General features: G+C 30.1%; 1 long non-coding RNA gene across 10 annotated transcripts; it reads right to left on the reverse strand.

Moving 5' to 3' along the window:
- Positions 1–13,764: 13,764 nt before the first annotated feature.
- LOC145035159 (uncharacterized) lies at positions 13,765–17,182 on the reverse strand. Of its 10 annotated transcripts, none has more exons than XR_013678325.1 (11): positions 16,744–17,181; positions 16,395–16,478; positions 16,103–16,175; positions 15,903–16,009; positions 15,746–15,764; positions 15,512–15,558; positions 15,128–15,199; positions 14,632–14,658; positions 14,467–14,515; positions 14,154–14,205; positions 13,765–14,062 (listed from the first exon to the last, which is right to left on the reverse strand). It is a non-coding gene; the product is annotated as an uncharacterized LOC145035159 (long non-coding RNA). The 10 variants fall into 10 exon arrangements; XR_013678323.1 differs by having other exon boundaries at positions 15,889–16,009; XR_013678329.1 differs by lacking the exon at positions 15,746–15,764 and having other exon boundaries at positions 15,474–15,558; positions 16,744–17,182.
- Between the last annotated feature and the right edge of the window lie 236 nt (positions 17,183–17,418).

Consider the following 17,418-nt stretch of genomic DNA (forward strand, 5'->3'; position numbering starts at 1 on the left):
GCTAAATATCGCTCTATCTAAAATACACATTTTACGTCACTCAACGTCGTACCGGTCCTGTCGCGAAACTTCGACAGGTCATAACTTCTTCATTATATCTTGGATTTTGACATTCTTTATATCTCCGGAATCCTTGTTTCAACCACTACATCTTCAAGCAAAGATATCGGGTTAATCTCACACTTTACTTTTGACGCTTATTTTATTCTTAATTCATTAAATTATAATAATTAAGAAAACAAACACGTAAATCACATAATACTCAAATATTTCATCATTAATACTTCAAAAAGAGTTACAAGGTTAACCTAGACTATTATATCAATGATAATGCCTAGCCTGGAAACGCGGGCGTTACAACGCCCCTGTCAAAGCCAGCTCCAAGGAAACCGACCCCAAGCTTGAGGAAAATCTCAACATCTTCAAGTCCGATAAATTTGATGTCGATGGATTTGTCAACTCCAAGTGTAATTCTTTGAACAAGAAGGTCAGTACCGCCCAAAATGCTTCATGCACAGTCTTATAATTTTAGGACAATTTTGTAAGAAATTGTAGGTATTCTGTTCATTGTTATAACACCACTTGAATATTTTATCTTCAAGCTTAATATATCTTGATAATTATAGTATGTATAACAATTCATCTATACTTAATAGTTGCATTTGTGAATCTTTATTTCTAGCTATTATTGGGGTTTGAATCACTAATAATGATTTTGTATATGGTTTTTTTTTTTTTTTTGAAATTTATCTCATGGGTCACCGAGAAGAGGGATCAGATGAGGAGGAAAGGTTGTTCTTGATCGGAGATGACAGAAAAAAGGAAACACCACAACTAGGAGATGACACAAAGAAAGGTAACATCAAAGAGATGAGTATGAAACAGAGTGTATCGAATTTGTTGGTTATGTTCGAGATCGTGCTTGACTAAAAGGAAGGTGGGGAAACAAAGCTATTTAGTTAGGCGATGGTTCCTGGCCTTGGATCAGTTACGTCGTCGGTTAGGCTACCTCCGCCCATCATTACCTTCGCCGACTCAAAGCATTGCTCCTTTTTCATCTCCAACCACCATTGCCTTTTCCATAAGCCACCTTGCACTACCACCTTTTGGGTCACCTCCATCAAACCCTTATCTGTCTTTTCTATACCTATTATCGCATAACACAAGGTGTATGTGTGCATTTTCTGCGTCCTCGATCGCTAACACAAAAGACCCAATTAGGTAAGTGTAATTTTAACTTTTGGTGTGTGTGTGTGTGAAGGAGAGAGACAAAGAGGTGGGTGGGTCCTCTCTTGCTTTTTAATTAATAAAACTGTAAAATAAAAATAAAAGGGCATTTTAGTCTTTTCAAATTTTGGAGGGACCACCTATCCAACGAAACTAGCTCAAAAATATTAACAATCCAAAAAAGATAGGGTTTGGACCAAAACATGGAAAATACATACCACATTGACCATTTTTATATTTTTGTATTTTTTTTTGAAAAAACTGCAAAAAAAAGTCCTTGTAGTATGTATTTTTTTTTTTCGGGTTTTGGTCCAAACCTTGACTTTTGGATTGGTGGTCCTTTTTAAGACCACAGGGTATGGAACGGGAAAGGTGATCGAGAAGAGTTCCCGCACCTTATAACACCATATCGAGGGTGCGGGAACCGAGTGAGGGGAGACTATACCTCACTCTATCTTCTCGTATGATTGGTCAGCCTTTTTAATTTTTTTTGTTTTTTTGTTTTTTTAATATTTTTTTAAATTATATATATATATATATATATATATATATATATATATATATATATATATATATATACACACACATACACATACACTAAAAAATTATAAAAAATATACATATTAAAATTCACGATTTTTAACTCCCTACAAAACAAGTATAATATCTGTATACAATATATATATATATTTTTTAAATAAAAAAAAATTAAAGGTAGCAAAATGTGACAATTTCCTGTATTTTAGTGAATGAAAGGAGAGTGGGGAAAAAGCTCACATGACATTCAAAAAGTGAAAGATGATTATTGACCATGCCATATGGTCTAAATATGCCTCTCTCTCTCTCTCTCTCTCTCTCTATATATATATATATATATATATATATATATATATATATATATATATATATATATATATATAAAACATGTAAACGAAAAACACACTAAAGCCACAAACACATCCTCGACATTAAAGCTCCACCTATAAATCCATTATCTCTACTCGTTCTTTGAAAATCGAAAGTCTAGTTTGTGATTATAACAACCCGAACCCTTTTCTAGTTTCCGTTTATAAATTCCTTTAATAAAATTTTATTTTATTGGGTTCTGTTAATTTCCTTCGGTTTGGAAAATCATTCAATTATATATAATTAAATTTATATAAGCGAGTCGAAACCAAATCACACGAAAACCCGAAGTCCTTGAAAAACAAACCAGTTCACGGCCTGACCTGAGTTCATGGGCGTACACTCGTTTATGGCCAATATTGGGTGGACCCCACCACCGACCACGACGACCCCTATAAATACGAGACCCCCACCCTTCATTTACACTTTTCTGACTGGACACTCTCTCTTTCTCTCTCTAGAATCTTGACCGTACACCACCAAAACACCTTTATTCTTTCGTATAACATCGGAAAACACCATTGGGGGTTCATTTCAGAACATATAGGACACATTTTTCATCGATTCCAACACTCTTGTTCTTGAGTATACGATCGTACACCTTCAAGTTCATTGATCGTACAACAGTGTACGGTCGTACACCTTCAAGGGCTGCACACCATTCAAGAAGCAGTTTACAGCCGTACACGGTTCATGGCTGTACACCCCGTTCATGGTTGTACACCCCATTCACAGTTGTTCATGGCTGTACACCCCATTCATAATTGTACTGTCACCAACCATAGTATTAACAATCATTACAAATTACAATGGGTTTGAACAAGTTTTAAAAGAAATTACAATGTAATTTGAAATACAACACATGCGAATGCTCCTAAAAGTGATGTGTCTCTAAGTGCCACTTATTTGATGATTCATGAAAAAGCATGTAAAACGAGCATCAACTATAAAAATAGTTGGAGAGTACTTACAAGTTTATAACATAATATAGTTTGAAATTCTTGATAATCTAAATATTGATAACAATTTCCATAAACAAATGTTCATTTCTAAAATAAGTAAATAAGCTTTCATGAATAGAAGTTTGTTGCTAGAGCGAGTAATAAAGTTTCCATAAATAGAAATATATTGCAAAAATGAGTAATAAGTTTGCATAAACAAAGTTCGTTGTCATCATGAGAGTTAAAGTATGTTGCCCAAATGAGATGCAACGTTCATATTCTCATGGGAAATAAAGTTTGTTACTAAAATGAGTAAACAAGTTTCATTGCTATAATGAACAACCAAGTTTGTTGCTACAAGGAGCATAGAAGTTTGTTACTATAAGGAGCAACCAAGTTTGTTGCTAAAACAAGTAAATAAGTATTTAGTAACAAAAGTCCGTTGTTATAATGAGATACGAAGTTTATTGCTATAATGAGAAACAAAGTTCATTGTTATAATTAATAAACGAGTTTGTATGTGTATGAGCAAACAATGAGTTCCCAACCAAACCTATGACTGATGCCCTATCAAGATCTATGCTTATTGTTCCATAAATTATATGGTATATGCACTCAAGCAATCGGGCGAGTGAGGAGTTGTCAATTCCTAATAGCGCTATCCATAATGACCATTGGCTCAAAGAGTTAATGGTTGGAGTAAAGTATAAGGGAAGGGACTTAAGACGATAAGTTCTCATGTTCCGTGTTCCATAGACATACATAGATAAATATAGAAAAATATAACAATCTAGTTTGATACAAATCAATTTAAATATGACGAACAAATAATAGTTTTTCGGACATGCTTTTCCACCTCAAAACATAAAAATTGAAAATAGGGAGAGTCGTGAATACTCACAATGCATTGAGATGATGCAAATGGTGCCTTGAACTACGTTCCACTTGTACCACTACCGATTCTTACGATAATGGTATTCACTAGTGAGTCTTTAATCGAAATCTAACACTAGTATACTTACAACTACAATAGAATTATATCAATATTGTGTCAAAATTTAATGTTGATAAGTTACAAATATTTTCCTGTGAAAATTAAATTTCAATGAATCAATTCTTATATAACAATTTAAGTGGAAAATTATCATTATTGAAATGTTAATATTTAACATTTTAAGAGGTGATCCAGTGATTAATTATTCAAAAACTAAATCATTTTAGTTCTAAAATTTCCCAAACTTTTTATTTTAGTTTTAATTGAAGTCAAACACCTTAAGATAAGTTTTATTGAATTTTTTATTTGTCTAACTATTTTTCACCATTTAATTCCTTGAATAATCATAAAATCATGGAAAAATAGTAATTTATCATGAAAAATTCTTACAATTTTTTTATAACAATTTTACAATGTACATAATCTGGAAAAAATATTAATATGTACTTTTAAAAAGTTTAACACAATTTTTTTTTTCTAATTTTTGTGTATTTATTCGATAAAAATAGAAATAAATAAATAATAGTTTCAAAAATTCACCAAACTTTTTTTACAAGTGTTATTACACATACTTAAGCTGGGAAAACTATAAAAATGGATTTCTAAACTGTTTAACCAAATTTTATAATTTTTGTGCATTTAAGTGTATTAAATCTTGGGAAAATAAAATAAAAATAGCATACAGAAGAGAAAAATCATCGAAATTTTTATGTAGCATCCTAATACATTATAAGAGTTTTTGGTAAACTTTAGTGAATTTTGGATGAGTAAACTATTTTTCCTGTTTTTAATCCATTATAAACACAAAAATCATGGACAAATAGATATACATTTTTCAAAATCTCCAAAATATTTTTTTGAGTCTTAAACATAAGTTAGAAGCTGAAAAAAATAAGAGATAATATTTTCACATTCCCTAAAGTGGTTTTATGATTTATTGGAGCTAAATAAAAAGAAAATTCAAAGTTATACTAAACAGTAACAAAAATCGATGAAACTTCATGAGAGATGTTTATTACCTCAGAGGGTCATCCACAAATGTTTCTAGAATTTATTTACAAGTGTAAGTATTTTATATGTTTTAACACTCTATTTTCTTATTATTTTCATGTAAAAATAAATAAAATATATAATAAGCTGAAAATTTCCAGAATGTATCTTCATACAATTTAATATCAATGAAAAATCATTTTATTATTTTTGATGTCGAAAACATGCCTAAAAGCTCAATAAATTATAGAGAAAACTTGATACTTGTGATTTTGGTAAAGATTATTGATGTTACTTTGAGAATTGTTGCAACATGTTCCAAAGACTTTTGAATCAAGATCTTTTTGTACCTCTTAATACATGATGTTAAGTGCTCAAATTAATTTTTCCTAGATTTTTAGTGATGAATAGGACCTTTGAACATGCAATACAAAACTAGTATTCACAAAAAGGTGTTGATTGAGCAACAATTTTGTAAAAATTTGTAAAAGTCAAAATATTAGAATTTTCCAGTGAGGTCAGATGGATTTGAAAGCTAACCCAAAATATTACATTTCAGAAAAAGAATATCGAATTTTGGTTAAGAAATGAGTGATATATGGCAGTTTAAAGTTAGGTAAAGAAATATGGCAGATTGCATGCATAATGTTTAGTTAGAAAAATGAGTTTTCATCATTTCCTTGAGTAAATATTTTGAAATATTTTAAAGATATCATGATCCAATCATATTATGTTCATGTTTCCATAGATCAAATATATTTAAAAATCATAATTTACATACATGCATTCAAATACAAAAATCTTATTTCTCAAGAACTCTTGAAAATGAGTTTGATGTTTTGATCCTTAAAATCGATTTTTGCACTAAGATCATTAACATGCAACCTTGTTTAACATACATGAATGGTGTTAAAACACATCCATGATGTTATAATAACCATTTTAGCGAAAAGAAAACAATTTTGAAGAAGATGAAGAAGTAGAAGTCGGTTTTTGAAGTAAAATGCACATGCATGACTTAAATCATTGTAGTGGATCTTCAAGAGATGTATGTTCTTTACCTTAAATTTATTTGTGGCTTGAAAAACCCTTATGAATCTCCATAATTTCGTGGTTAAGAGGTTGCGGTTGTTGTGTTTGGAGGAAAACAATTAGAGAGAAGGTAGAGAGAGTTTTTTAGAGAGAGAAAGAAGAGAGAGATGTGTGTGTGTGTTGGAGAATGAGAGTGTGAGAGTGAGAGAGATACGGGAAGAGAGGGGTTCGAAATTTTGAGTATAATACCCCTTTCTCATTCATTTTGTTTTCTAAAATTTAAGTTCTTTTATAAAATATCTAAATTTTATATAAAATGTGCACTAAAATCAAGTTTTTATTCATAAAACCTTGATTTTTGATTTATAATTTAAGGGTAAATGTTAATGAGTTAAATTTTATTTTCCTTGAATGGATTTTCATAATTTTAATTATTATAAGATAATATTATAAGTTTCATAACTATTTTTATAAAAAATTTAAGGTTAAATTTCATAAATTTAGGTTTTTAGTGCATTTATGGTTTTGTAGAGTTTGTAAATCTTTCAATATCAAAATAAATAGAATCTTTAAGACTTCAAATTATCTTTTGGTATTATAACTCTTTTCATAGTTATAAATAATGTTTATAACTTATTTTATCGGTTTATTGACATTCTATGTAGTGATTCCGAGATTTAAGCGAAATTGAGGAATTAAGTATATTAGTCCTAGTTTTCAACTTTGACTTAAGTTCCAACGAGACTAGGACCTAACTTCTACCACTAGATCAAGTGCATGATGTGTGTATATGATTAATGAAAAGGTGTTCGAGTCGAAGCGTGACCTAAATATGGATATTCACTACAGTTAAGTAGTTGTAGAATTCACATATCAATGTGAAATCTAAGTATACTATCCATTGATTCTAATTGTTTCCAAGTTTCTAGTAGATTATAACTTATCTTGTAGTTACTAAGTCTAGTATGTGTCGTGCATATATGTGCAACTAAGTTTAGTCAAATCTATAACCAACTCGAATTTTGACGGTTGTCACGCGTATACACTTCTTAAGCAGTGAATTAGGTTAAAGACCCACTTTCCTCGATTCAATCAAGTCCCGGTAACATTCCTTAATCGAAAACAAGTATTTTCTTAACACTTTATCTAAAAAAACCACTAATTTAGATACATTTATGTATTTAATTGTTATTAGGATTCCGTTGAGTGCCACACACTACAATTCGAGGGTCTTCATTTAGTCCGTTGATTCGACGCTTGTACACAACTAACAGTGAGTACATACCGCTACACTTTTATGGTTTTTAAATGTTTTCAGGGGGGAAACAAGTCAAACACAAATGATTTTGTGAATCAAAACAAAAAGATGTTAACAAGTTTTAAAACTTATGCAATTGATACTAACAAACGATTTCCATGTTTATAATATATTTGGATATTTTATTCCTTTTGTAACATGCCGAGCATAAGGGATGTTTTCAACATACAACCAAAATTGCATAGTTTTCAGATCAATATACGGACCAAGTACACGATATACATACAAACTATAATGGGTATAGTTTGGGGTTTTCAGTACACAGTTTTACAAATTCAGAGTTATACATTTCTAAACATATAAACTATCACAGATTTAGTTTATGATATATATTACTATTAGGGTACAACAATTAATAGTTATTTATGTATAATTATTACCCATACAACGTACACACATATTTAAATACAGGAGAACAACACTACTTGTAAACTAGTTAATAAAAAATTGTGAAACTCTACTTCAAAAGTGTACCCTTAGGTGTACTGAATTAAATCTTATCATAGTATAACCAGAGTCTCCTGGAGGGAGAGCATGGGATTTGTGAATAGATCTACCCGAGGTTGACAATCCCACACCTGAACTGCTAGCTATAGTTAGGCAGGCATGTCAGGGGTGACAAATGTCATGTATTTGACACTTGAAGAACGTCGTAAAGGTCACTAGGTCATATCAAGCATGGTTATATGACTCACAATAGTATAAACTAACATTTATTTACGAGATTTCATTCTTCATTAGTTTTATTTTCATTAATAAAACTATTATACATCACACTAGAGGATTTTAGAGATACACTACTCAATTTTATTTTAACTAATAAAACAAACTATACATATTGGTGATAGTTAGGGTTTCAATCAGATCAATTTATACATACGTAGTAACTAAGCATACAGACTCACATGTTTCATATACTACAAAGGATACAGTAACAAACATACATAGTTAGTTCTATAACCCCTTAGTTTATGTATTAGGGTTACGTATGAAGAGTACTCGATAGACTGCGAAGTATGTGGTTTCTGCCTCATTTCCTGTTTCTTGTCTGGTTGTGGGCTTAGGGCAAATCCATATAATCCACTGTCTGTTCGATATTGGTTTATATGTGACTAGTATGAACTAAGTGGTGATAGAAGGAACTGGTATTAACATGCTTTTACTAAAGAAAATATTGGATTTTCTTGGAAACATACGAACGTTTTCACAGATTCATCAACATATTTTCATTATAAAAACATCGCTTATGAACTCACCAACTTTATGCTAATACTCTTTCAAAACTGTTTGTATTCTTAGGAAATCGTTAGACAAGTACCTCTTGAAGTTTTGAGAAGACGGAGTGTATAGAGTCACGTCTTTTTCTTTTACTACTTTTGATGTGTAAAAACAAGAAACAAACAGATGTAAACTCTCTTATAATGTAATGGTTGTGTTTACTATGATTACTATGATGCAATGGTTGTGATACTACATATGATGTAATTCACCCCCAAATGTTTCCGCCGTTACGGTTTGGGGTGTGATAATGATTGTAAAGAATACTCAGTATTATAAATCAAAAACCCAAACCACACCCATACCTCCTCCTGTTTGCAAATGAACTGCTCAAATTAAGAGTTTTTCGGTGGTTACCGATTACAATCTAACAAAATTGTTGTTTAACTATTCAAAACTTCATAAAAAACAAAGATTTAGATATGTTTTCCTTTGCAGGTACATATAAATGTCTTTCTCTGTACACATAAATGTCTTTTTTGGTGATTTCGGTTTTGGAAGATGATTCAGGGAATCTAAACTGGACTTTGATAATTTTTTGGAAAACCTATTATAAGACAACTAAGGAGGATCTGAAGTCTTTTGATGTTGATTGTTCGATCTAAATACAAAATCTAACCCAACTCCTTGATTTGCCTTACTCTCTCCCTCACCCTCTCCTTCATTTTGCCTCTTGCTTGAAATTGCCGCCGCCATTGGACGGCGAAGAGTCCAATCCCTCTTTTTTCCTTCCCCACTGGTAACAATCATCAACTCTCTTCTCACTACGCAACCATTTTATACCAATTAGACCCAAAATTGTGGTCGAAGAGGGCTTTTGCAAAGGTGGACCAGAGGCGGTGATATTGGGTTGTAGGTGGTGGTGACGATGGCACAAATGAGCAATAATGAGAGTTGGTGTTGAAAGCAACGTTAACTGGTGGTTTTTTATTGTTTGGGATGACTGTGGGTCGCAATGGAGGGAAGGAAGGTTGAGGGTGTAATGCAGATGGGGCTTCCGGTGGTAGTAAAGTTTTTCTGAGACGATTTCCCTTTACCTCTTTCTGGTTCTCCTGTTATTAGGTTCGGATTAGGAGTCGATTGTTGAAGGAGATTAAAGGGAGGAAAAACGATTACATTGTTTTCATCCATGATATATATATATATATATATATATATATATATATATATATATATATATATATATAAGTATGATCAAATGAGAACACCTAAAAGGTTGAGAATGCGAGAATAGATCATAACCTTCTAAATAATTAGATCTAGGGCTATTGAAAACCAAGTCATTTATGTAAATTATAAAACTGATGGGTTAAATATGTAACTTTGAATTGATGATAAGGGTATAATAGGAAATCCAAATAATATAAATAAATGAAAATTTCAATAATTTAAGTATATATTAATTTGAATCATTGTTTCTCTCAACTTACCTACATATATAACCATAATCTATTTGTTTTTTATTATCAGCCGCACACCCCCATTTTTTCTTGTTATACCGCCATTGCCATCGCTATCCACATCTCACTATCATCTGCCTTCATCCTCTTTCGGCATCTTTCATCATTGATCGGAGGAGAGCGGGTTTTGAAACAAAAAAGAAGCTGAAAAGCAATCACCACCATTGTTATGTGCCGTCATCATCACCTGCCACTACCCCTGACCGACTTTGAACAAGCACCACCACCCAAGACGCATCCGTTCACCTCCGCCACACTTATGGTCCGCCTTCTCCTCCTCCTCGACCGATCTTCAAAATCGTCACCAGATTCCCCTTTGTGGTGTTCGTTCTTTCTTGACATGTTTCTTTGTTATCATGCTCATATATGTATATATTTTTTAATTTTTTATATTGTTCTTGATGCTTAAATCATATTTGACAAAGTCTGTTGATGTGAACAAGTTTCATATTGGAGTCACGGTAAGTCTTCTAATTTCCATATTTTATCATGGTTGTGCTTTGTTAATTTGTTTTGGGCATAACTGTATAAATATTTATGATTAGTTTATAAATTGATCATTAATGATTTTTATTTTTTAAAGTATGATTATGTTGCTCTATTTCATTCATGAAAGATTTCAGGTTCCAAATTAATTAAGTCAAAAGACTATAATAGATAGTTAGTCTCATAAGTGTTAATCATCTATAATTTTAAATTTATTCAACTGTGGACATATGTTTTTTAAATATGTTCAATTGTGGACATGTGTGAAGGGCTGAGACTCAATTTCAATGCTTGTTGCTAAATTTAATATATTTCTTTTTGTTAACTTAAAATATTATTCATATATGTTGGTATTTTAAAGGTAGCCAATCATTTGTGTAAAATAATTAAAAAAACACTCTTAGAGTAATTTTCTTCAAAATGGTTTTGAAATAGATTTTCATCGTAAATAAATATAACTATAAATCATAAATGAATAATACCATAATATAAAAGGTTATAGTTAATTATTACTTTTTTATATATGATTATAAAAGGAGACACAAACATTCATTTGTGAATTAGTGAAGAATAGTTTGTGATTTATTTTAATACTGTTGAACTTGATTTTGCAAGTGTGAATCCAAGAATAAGAATGATCAAATGAGCCCCTTTTTTGCTTTTCTGTGAAATGGTAGCCTCAAGGAAAATTACAACAAACTACATTTTTTATCCTCTACATTTAGTTATGATTAAAATTAAATTAGTTTTTTTTTATCCTCATGTTCTCCTTTATTCATTTGATTACAAATGTATTGGTTTTTCTATTAATGTAATGTATTTTATAAATCTATGATTATAATCGTAGTGTTTTTTTTATCGTTGTATGGTGCTTTATTCATTCCAACATTTATTTGTTACCTATAATCATTAATGAATATACATAATCATTTATGAATACAACAACAAATGATTTCTCTCTCTCTCTCTCTCTCTCTATATATATATATATATATATATATATATATATATATATATATATATATATATATATATATATATATAATATTAAAAAATAGAATCATTAAAATTTTAAAACTGTTTTTATTTTGTTATGATCAAAATGGTTTGAATCATGTAATATAATTTTTAATATTTTTGTCTCTTTAAATTTCGAAAAGTTGAAAAAATTGACTTTTTTTTAATATTTCATTTAAAATATGATTTAAATTATATTAATATGTGATACAAGACAAAAAAAAACGTTTGATTTTTAGTTTTGAAAGAAAAATTAATAAAAATGTCTTTTTACCTTTCCTTAATAAAAAATATAAAAAATCAATATTGAAAATAATACATCCCATGATTGTAGGATTAATTAATTCCTCATAACTACTTTTCCATAATTAATTACATGGTAAAATTCCTTTTATACCCTTATGAAATGATTGGTTCACAATTGTTCTTGTGTTCTCAACCTTTTAGGTGTTCTCATTTGATCCTTTATATATATATATATATATATATATATATATATATATATATATATATATATATATATATATATATATATATATATATAAGGAAAAGTGAATATACCCTTAAGGGTATATAAGCTTAGGTACCCAAACACACCATAATACATCGTTTTGTTTAATATATTCATAATAATTTTCTTAAACATGAACCTCTAACTTGATATACTGTCAAGATTTTTGAAATTCACTATTATCTTTCTCTTATATCACATCTTTTTGTCGAACACATATTAGGCTACATATATTGTAGTTGAAAATGAAAATTATGTAAGATGAAGATAAATGTGTAATTTATAAAAATTATGGAAATAAATCAAGTTAGAAGTTATATTATAAGAACATTAGACAATTAGAATGTATTATATAATACAAAACGAAGTAGTATGGTGAGTTTGGGTACCTAAGCTTATATACCCTTAAAGGTATATTCACTTTTCCCATATATATATATATATATATATATATATATATATATATATATATATATATACACACACACACACACACATACTAGTTTATAACCCGTGAGAACCACGGTTATAAAATTAATAAAACTTTTATATTAAAAAATCAAAAATATTAATCAATTATTTTAAATAAATTATTACTTAAGAGATATTTTTCTAGTTATATAAAATTATAATCATTGATTTAAATAAATATGTGAAGTTATATCACCTTATAATTTGTATTAATTTTATTTTATTTTTTAATCTAATGTTATTAATTTAATATAATTAGAGTGAAAAAAAATTTAAAATTTGAAATTTAAAATGGAGAATCAATTAATACTTTAATGTAATTTAAGTAAATATTTTAAAATTTGAAATTTGAAATTGATAATTAATAGGTTGACAAGTGGCATAATATGTAACATACAATATTAATGATGAGTTCTAATAGTATGACACTTGGCAAGAAGAAAATAAAATTATTCATTTATTAGAATATATATATATATATATATATATATATATATATATATATATATATATAGAGAGAGAGAGAGAGAGAGAGAAAGAAAGAGAGAGAGAGAGGAGGTGGGGCCCCCTCTTATTTTTTATTATTAAAATAAATAAATAATTATTAGGTTTTAAAAAATGAAAGAAAAATATAAAATAAATACTCCAATTGTATTATAGTCATTTCAATATTTCAAGGGACCAAATACACAACAAAACTAATCAAAAAGACCACAAATCCAAAAAATTGAGATTTAGACCAAACCTGAAAAAAATACATATCACAGATGTGTCTTTTTTATTTATTTATTTATTTTTTTATTGTTAATTTTGCAATTAAATATGCTAGCATGCAGAAAATCACCTCTATAAAAACCAAAATTTTTATTTATCACATAAATGAATATTAATACTTTTTTCATCCCTAACTAGATAAGAAACCCCGCTTCGCGGGGGTTGGATTCGCCACTAACGTCAAAGAAAACTGACGGATGACATTATGGTGTCATCATTTATCAGACCTTCGTCATAGAAGTAGAATGCTATAGTTGGTTGAGTATAAAAGTATGATGCTTAAAAGTGAAATAAAGTAGAAATAAGCTGAGATCTATTTTCTTTTTAAAAGACATGTTGGGTTCTTAAAGCTACACAGATGAACAAAAAACACAATCATGATTTGAATATAATGATTAAATAAGGAATCATTAGAAAACATAGAAAAACATGGTTGAATGTAACAATATTGAATGACCAGCAATCTTAAAAACTATCTGAAACTATTAGCTTTTTTCAAAGTACAATGCTCTTTTAAGAAAAAAGACCCAACTATTTCTTGCATTCAATCCAAATTCCACCCATTTGAAGTTTTCATATTTGCATAAATTGACACCTAAATGAAATGAAAGTAATAAATCAATAAATAAGATAATATACCATTAGAGCTCCAGGTACCTATAAAAAATTTTCCATATTAGAATCAAAAAGATTTTTAAAAAATATAAGCTAAATTTTATTTTAAAAAATAAATAAATTAAAACCTTACCACTAGAGGCGAATTAAACTTTTGTCAAATCTAAGACATCCAAAGCAAGCCTCTAAACATGGAAGTACAACTCAATTGTTAAACTTACATCGTGGTAGCAGGTTGAAGAAAAAACAAAACAAAAGAATTGGAATATGAGATTTTAATATGTGGTGTGTTTGGATGTAAAAATAACATAACAAAATTTTGCCTAAATTTGGAAAATCCATGTTTGATTCCCTTGTTTATTATAAAAGCAAAATTGTTTGCATCTTCTTCTTCAAAACTTATAAGGGATATTTTGGTTATTTCACGTAAAATGTGATCAAATTACCTGGATATGCTTCAAAAGCGACCACCAAGTGTATTGGCAATAAAATCAACTGAAAACCCACAGAGAAAAACGAATGAAGCATTCATAAGGTAAAGAAATGAAAGAATGTACAGAAAAAAAAATCATGGGATAAGAGAAATGTTTGAGGCGATAATGTGATCGTACCTTGTAATGCTTCGATTGACCGTGATTCTGTCCAGTACCCACAAAACATCAAAAATAAATAAAATTTGAAGCCTTTATACATATTGTAATAAAGATTGGAGGCAACATAATAATTAAATTCCGTATCTTTGTATGAGACCAAAACCGATAATTTTTAGCATTGTAAGAATATACTATGAATTTGAAGAACTCGAGTGAAGTTTGGTTTTGGTTGTCAAATGACCTTTATACCCTTTCAGGCTTCAACCTTTTTTTGGTTCATTTTCTTTAACTTAACTGCATCTTTGTTTCTTACTTCCAAAACTGTTTCCATTGATCCTTCTAGATTTAACGTATTCTAGTTCTTGTAAATGGATCATCTACTGAAGTTCGTATTTGAAATAATGTATATGCCGTTTGTTATAAAAAGTTATAAAACAATAAGGATTATATATATATATATATATATATATATATATATATATATATATATATATATAGGATAACAATAGCATACCTGATGACGTATCTCCCATGTTATGTCACCATTATTGTTGCACCGTTCTTGAGCACGCTTCTTGTGAGCATACTACATAAAGTATAAACTCATTTAATATCCTAAATTGGCATATATAACAAAATGAAATAATTACCACAAACAGTAAATCGATAAAAGATAAAGTAATAATTATATGATGATATTTCTAAGTTAACAATATAAGATATATTCAAAACATTTTTAAACAATGTATTTTCTTAAATCTTCTTGTATATTTATCCCCGTTTTATGTTTAGGGCGCAGTAGTGTAAATAATTTTGAATATCCATTAACATGTAAAAAAACAACATATACAAATGATTACCTATAGTAAAACCTCAATTTGAGTGAATTAGTGATTACCTCCGTTTAAGTTGTCCCTTCTCATCTTATCACTTAACCGGTTAACCCTAACAGAGATTAAAAAAAAAAACAATTAGAATGTTTGCATACATGTTTTTTTCTCTCTTTATTTGGTTTATTGTTCTTCCTTTCTCGTTCCTAGCAAAGATTTTAACAGGTGTATTTTCCCCAATCTTATAAACACAAATTATATAACCATGTATAAATGAACCATGTTGGAATAAAAAAAGCAACCTTCCATTTGTTGCTGTTCCTGTACGAAATAAAAGTAATAGAGGAAATCTGTCACTGGAGGCTTTTCTCTATATTAAAATCCTTAAAAGTACATTTTGTATCAAATTGCTTACATACATATATGTGATTTCACAATAACACACCTAAAATTCCTTACATTTGTCTCATTCACTGCATGTTCCCATTGTTGTTGTGAAAAAATGAATGATTACCAGATCACCTAACGTTATGGCTGTGTTGGGTTCCATTCGGAGATTCACTTTGCTGTTATTAATCAAAAAACTTTTGTCATCAATAAAGGCAAAATTGACACAATAAAGGGAGGAAGTTGAAACATGAAAGAGGAAGAAACATCACCTTCTAGTTCTTCCATTCCTGAATCCAACTTCTAATTAGAGTCTACTCACACAGGGAGCATCACCAATTTAACCTAAACAACATATAAAAAAAGGGTTACCAATCTAACCTGTATTGTATGTAAACAAATTGAAAACATTGCCCTTACGTTTGAAACTTACTTACAATTTGAGCATAAGTATCAGAAGTTAAGGAAATTCCAAAGAAAGAAGAGTTGCAATTTAATCTTACATAAATTCCTTACAATAACATACATAAAAGGTACATCGCATAACAAAGTTTGAGCACAAACCTATAGGTAAGAGACCAAAGCGTCACCGGATGTCAGCAAATTAGCCACCAAGCAGGAGGGTCAGCTGTGGTTCACAATTGAAGACTGAGGAGTAAGAAAGGAGGAATCAGAGTAGCAGGGTAGATATTAGGTGAAATATCAATTATTATGGTCCCAAAAGTCAGAAGAAATCCGTTCTCAGTGCAAAATGTTAACCCAAAGTCAAAAATTGAAACAGGAAAAATGTAAAACCCTCAATAAGAAGACGTGATTAGGATTAGGATGGGTATCGAACAAAAATTCCGAAAGCAAAAATAGAAAAGAAATTAAAACTGATATAATCAAAGACGATATTTAAATGTTGATTCACCTTGCATATGGTTACTGCCGACGTAACCACCGCTGGCGCACACCCCCAAGACATCACCGACAGTAGGACCGATGTGGCAATAAGTTCGATGATATTGAAAAAGCGGAGTAGGGAGATGGTCGTCGTCGTTCCTGTAACATCCCGATGTACTTGTCGCCCGATGGAACCTTGGTAGTTCTAGGCCGCCAGGTGATAACTGAATGAACGTTGAAGCACCAGAGATGGAATAATAAGGATGTGGTGTCGCAGAAAACTTTCCGAATGCACGGTGGTAGTGGAGACGTGATGATGGTCGAAGAACGGTGAGAAGTAGTGGAGATGTGATGATGGTCGAAGAACGGTGGTTATCTCACCTGTATTTGGGGTAGAAGCTCGTGTTTTGGATGGAGATCGACGCAAAAAATACGACCAAAAATTTTTGTTTTTAATATAATCAAAACTGAAATCAGAGTATCATATAAGTAAACCATGCGTGATATGTTCCAAAACATAATAAAATTCTGTGCGGAAAACTGTATCATACTACATCAAATCAAACAACTAAATCAATCCCAGGCTAAAGCTGAGGCGGTGGTGGGTGCGATGCCGTCACCCCGTGCTCTTCCTTTTGCTTGCGGAAATACCTGAAACCAAAACTGAAACTGTAAGCACGAAGCTTAGTGAGCTCCACCAAAT

The sequence above is a fragment of the Lactuca saligna genome, chromosome 3 (assembly GCF_052625555.1).
Source record: "Lactuca saligna cultivar CGN05327 chromosome 3, ASM5262555v1, whole genome shotgun sequence".
NCBI lineage: Eukaryota > Viridiplantae > Streptophyta > Magnoliopsida > Asterales > Asteraceae > Lactuca > Lactuca saligna.